A 6000-nucleotide genomic window follows, 5' to 3' on the forward strand; every position below is an offset into this window, starting at 1 on the left:
TTCTCGCAGTACTGACAAACAGCAGCGTGGCTTCAACCTTTGTTTAAATCTGATTTCCGGCTTCGTTTCTCCGCCTCTCTGCGCTCCTCCCAAAAGGTCGTGGCCAATGACGAGACACGTCGCACATACGTCAGCCAACATTAACAGAAAAACACTGATTGGCCGACCGGTTCTGGTCTGCCTAGCAACCGCCTCTGATTGGTCTTAATATACATCCACCGTAAAGTACTGCAGGTCCAGCTTCACCACCGCGACCAGCTCCATCCGTGATCTTCTACTTGATGAGGATTTACCACACTGAGACAGTTTAAGCTTTGAATGAATAAATAAGTGTGAACAGATGACATGTTTAATGAACTGAGATCATATAAACTATACTTACAAATACTTAGGAATTTTAAATCCCCTGAAGAAAACTGGTGGGAGTTACGAAAAACTGCCTACAGTGTGGTATCAGTGAATCCTTATGAGGCTAATACATGAATAAAAAAAATACCCTGGAGAGCAAAGGCTGACCACAAAACTAAACCACAAAATCAAAATATACCATGTGAAAATGAAGGCTCGGCTTTGAATTATTTATTCAGTTTTAACTTTAATTACCTTTATTTTTTTAATTTAATAATTTTTTTTTTAGTAAGACCACCTTTCAGTTTTGTAAATACTGGCTACGGTCTTACTGTTAAGTTCAAATTTTGATATTCAGTGTTTCAGAAAATTGCACAAATCTTTCTGTTTTCCACTGAGGACGCTGAGTGTTGTCATTGCTGAATTTTAGTTGATTTGTATAGAAGAGCAACAACAGCTGCTTGTAAAACACAGGCCCTTTGCTCCACATAAAGAATGGGTCAATTAAGCTCTCATTTATGGGGTTACAAATAGAAGCCCATACATGTTGTCTTCATTATGTCTGAGACATACTTTATATCCCATTAACTCTACAGTTCTGCAATGTATACTGTGCTGTTTTTTGTCTCATTTTTCACTGTATCCTCATCTTGTGTTTCAGTGGTCTCCAAAGATATATCATCTAAAAATAACAGTTCTGAACAACAACACTTACTAAAGACACATATCCTGATGTAGCAGTGCTGGTCATGTTCTGCTTGTGTCTGTGATATTGTCTTATGTTCAGGTTGCTCATTCCAGGCCTTATAAGAAAATAATTAACAGGTCTGTCAACATCAACATGTTTGTTTATATGAATTTATTCTGTCCAGTGAAAACCTCACACCTCCAAGATGTTAACTTTAGGGAAACTAGGACAAACAGACCTACTACTAGCTTGCACACATTGAAGCAGACTTGACTACATGACATTAAAGGAACAGTCTGACATTTTGGGATATGCAGTTATTTGCTTTCTTGCCAAAAGAAAACAACAGGAAGAAGCTGGCCTGCACAGAACCACATTGTCAGTTATTCTTTAGTCTAGGATTTTAAAAAGTTAAATAGTGAGATTTAGAGGTGCTGGTAGGTGTATTTTGTTAGCTTCAATCAGAGCCATGGTTGCTGTTTCCTCCAGTCTTTATACTAAGCTAAACTAACTGCTGATTGTAGCTTCACATGTAACGGACCAATATGAGAGTGGCATCAATGTTTTGATCTAAATCCTAGCATGAACGCCAATAACCATATTTCTCAGGTGTAGTTAAGTATATTTAGGGCCCGAGCAACGAGTTGCGTGGGCCCAACGGGGCCATGCAACGAGTTGCAAGGACCCTCTTGTTTTCGGTCTGTTTATTATTATTATTATTAGGGCCCGAGCAACGAGTTGCGTGGGCCCAACGGGGCCATGCAACGAGTTGCAAGGACCCTCTTGTTTTCGTTCGGTTTATTATTATTATTATTATTATTATTTTTTTTCTTCTTTTTCCGCCTCTTTGATCGCCTTTTTGAGGGCCTTAAAATGCGTCAAAACTCCTGAAAATTTGCAGACGCGTCAGGCACGGCGAAAAATTTAAGAATTTAGGGGTCTTGAGCATGGGTGTGGCAAAATGGCCTCGGTAGCGCCACCTACATTTTTAACGGAACAGCCCCTCAAGCCCGTTGCGCCTAAAAATCTGAAAATCTGCACACATATGTAACATCCCATGACGCACCAAAAAGTCTCTTGGAGCCATATTCTAAACCCAACAGAAAGTATTTTTATTTTGACCGGAAGGTGAAAAAATTGTGTGTTTTTGGCCATTTCCAGGGGTCGCTTGAACGCGAACTAGTCCTAGACGCATTATCCGATTGACTTCAAAATTTGATAATTTGTTCTTAAGACATAGACGAAGTTAAATTGCAAAAGTTTCGGACTTTTCATTGAAGGGCGTGGAAGTTATGGCCCCTCAAAGTTCGATCACTCGCCACAAAACAGGAAGTTGCTTTAAATTTGCTATATTTCGGCCATACTTTGTCCAAACTGCATCAAACTTTACAGGATTGTTAATGGTACCTATCTGCACACATCCATATGTCAATATTCATACAATTGTTGTAGCACCACCTATTTATAGCAGGAAATGACATATTTTATAGTGTGATGTCCAGTTTCTAGACGGGTGACCAGATTCACTTCAAATGTTGTCAGGACAGACTTAAGGATTTTTGGAAGACTGGCTCCGAAAATTGTGAGTTTGGGTCGAAGCGTGTGCCGGTTCTGGCCCGTCAAAGTTCAGAAACCCAACTTCCTGTTTGAAACCTCAGATTTTGGGGTAACTTCCTGTTGCGACTCTCTACTTTATCCTACAGATGGAGCCATTGTATTACTCTTTGATGGGTTTTTGGAAGGGGGTCTCTGTGTGTGTGTGTCTGTGTGTGTCTGAGGGGGGAGGGGAAGAGGAGTTGATTGTGTCTGTGAGAAGCTGCCACAGGGAGGTTACAGTCAATAGAGCCATGATCTGTCACAGATGATGAGCTCTGAATAATATTATCACAGAAAATAATTAGCATAAAAGCTTTTATTTAAAATTTTTACATCTGGGAAGTGTGAACTGTTACGCCAGCGTGTGCCCTGCGACCTGCGTTGACCCCGCGGTTGCCGGGGTCCCGCGGTCGCCGCTCCCCCGACGGACGCCGGGTGCGAGGGCCCGTTCAACGCTGCTCGCAGCTTTAATTATTATTATTATTATTATTATTATTTTTTTTCTTCTTTTTCCGCCTCTTAGATCGGCTTTTTGAGGGCCTTAACATGTGTGAAAACTTACCAAAATTTGCAGACGCGTCAGGCACGGCGAAAAATTTAATAATTTAGGGGTCTTGAGCATGGGCGTGGTAAAATGCCCTCGGTAGCGCCACCTACATTTTTAAACGGAACAGCCCCTCAAGCCCGTTGCGCCTAAAAATCTGAAAATCTGCACACATATGTAACATCCCATGACGCACCAAAAAGTCTCTTGGAGCCATATTCTAAACCCAACAGAAAGTATTTTTATTTTGACCGGAAGGTGAAAAAATTGTGTGTTTTTGGCCATTTCCAGGGGTCGCTTGAACGCGAACTAGTCCTAGACGCATTATCCCATTGACTTCAAAACTTAATAGTATGTTCTTAAGACATAGACGATGTTAAATTGCGGCAGATTTTGAGTTTTTGTTGAAGGGCGTGGAAGTTATGGCCCCTCAAAGTTCGATTACTCGCCACGAAACAGGAAGTTGCTTTATTTTTGCTATATTTCGGCCATACTTTGTCCAAACTGCATCAAACTTTACAGGATTGTTAATGGTACCTATCTGCACACATCCATATGTCAATATTCATACAATTGTTGTAGCGCCACCTATTTATAGCAGGAAATGACATATTTTATAGTGTGATGTCCAGTTTCTAGACGGGTGACCAGATTCACTTCAAATGTTGTCAGCCCCTCCTTGACAATTTTTGGAAGACTGGCTCCGAAAATTGTGAGTTTGGGTCGAAGCGTGTGCCGGTTCTGGCCCGTCAAAGTTCGGAAACCCAACTTCCTGTTTGAAACCTCAGATTTTGGGGTAACTTCCTGTTGCGACTCTCTACTTTATCCTACAGATGGAGCCATTGTATTACTCTTTGATGGGTTTTTGGAAGGGGGTCTCTGTGTGTGTGTGTGTCTGTGTGTGTGTGTTTGAGGGGGGAGGGGAAGAGGAGTTGATTGAGTCTGTGAGAAGCTGCCACAGGGAGGTTACAGTCAAGAGAGCCATGAGCTGTCACAGATGATGAGCTCTGAAAAATATTATCACAGAAAATAATTAGCATAAAAGCTTTTATTTTAAATTTGTTGCAACAAATTCAGGTTTCTTACACTGTTTCCCTTATTGAAAACTAAATTCTACCTGAAATGTATCAATAAAAATCTTCTTTTGCAGTTAATGTCACCAGTTTATAGTTTAGTTTTAATAGCATTCCCTGTCACTGATGTGCCTTTAATTATCGGTTCTATCAGGGATCATTTATGTGTTTATCTTACGGGGGTGAGCCACCTCACAGGTTGGTTATATTACCTGTTGACCTCAGCTCAGTGAGCTAAGACAATGTTTAATGCAGTGTTTTTTCTGATATGAAAATGGATATTATTCAGCACATCTAACCTCAGCAGGCCCCTCTTCAGAAACTCATATCTGTAGATGTCAAAGCTGGCTCAAAAAATTAAACTGGCTTCAAATTAATTTTAAGGAATTCTAGGTTATTTTGAATTGATGTAATCTTTCTCCATCACCCTTTCTGTTTCTTTCTATCTCTCTACTCATCTTCTCCCATATGTCTCCCCTTGAACAAAGCTGAGCGTGGATTGATGCTGTCTTTACAGTTTGGTTTTGATCAGTTAGGAAATTTCACAAAGGGTCAGCTGATTTTTTCGTGTTACTCAGTGTACGGCGACAGGAAAAGTGCACTAGGTCCACCGGCGTCGAGGTTAACCAGCTGAATATAAGCCACTCAAGTTGACGACAAGTGCATTGAAAAGTAAAAGCTGCTGGCCTTTACCTTTTCTTTGTCAAAGCACCTGTTTGGCCAGTAGTTAGTAAAGTAATATTTTCAGCGTTGTCCACAGTCTCATGACATGTTTAACATGAAGCACAGCACGCTGATTAAGCTCATGGCAAACCGTTACTAACAGCTAAAATGAAAGCTTGTCTGTATATAGTCTAACTGGTTAGTTTGTCACTAATCTCAAAATTTTGCAAATTGCTATAAACTTCACTCTCTTAAACCAGTAACAGTCTGAGCTGGACTGATAGGGGTCTGTATGGATAAAGATAAAATCCTAATGATACCCATCCCTACAGCTGGTTAGTGGCTTCGCCCTGACTTTAGGCAGATGAGATATTCACTGTTCAAATAACTTCATTATAAGCCTTGTTTAAGCATAAATGATTTATATATGCACCCAATAACAGAACTTAAAAAAATGCTTTTGCTCAAAGCTCAAAGCTTGTAAACTCAAGTTAAAACTGAGTTTTATCTCCTTTTGGGAGGGGGTATTTCTCTGTGTGTTTGTGTGTGTGTGTGGGTGTGTTTGTGTTTGTGTTTGAGGGGGGAGGGGAAGAGGAGTTGATTGAGTCTGTGAGAAGCTGCCACAGAGAGGTTACAGTCAGGAGAGCCAAGAGCTGTCACAGATGATGAGCTCTGAAAAATATTATCACAGAAAATAATTAGCGCAAAAGCTTTTATTTAAAATTTTTACATCTGGGAAGTGTGAACTGTTACGCCAGCATGTGCCCTGCGACCTGCGTTGACCCCGCGGTTGCCGGGGTCCCGCGGTCGCCGCTCCCCCGACGGGCGCCGGGTGCGAGGGCCCGTTCAACGCTGCTCGCAGCTTTAATTTGACTTGCAATACTTCTATATCATTAATACATTTCAGGATGTAAAAATAGTACCTTACTCTTCTGAAAACAATCAAAATTCAATTTTCACAGGCTTAAGATTCAGTAACATCTGAAAATGTGATTTAAGTACTTATGATGACAAATAAACTGACGTTAAGGTGCAAAATTGGTGGAATATGTTGACATTGTGAGAAATAAAACCAAGCACAAGTGAGC

The sequence above is a fragment of the Lates calcarifer genome, linkage group LG4 (genome assembly GCF_001640805.2).
Source record: "Lates calcarifer isolate ASB-BC8 linkage group LG4, TLL_Latcal_v3, whole genome shotgun sequence".
Taxonomy (NCBI): Eukaryota; Metazoa; Chordata; class Actinopteri; family Centropomidae; genus Lates; species Lates calcarifer.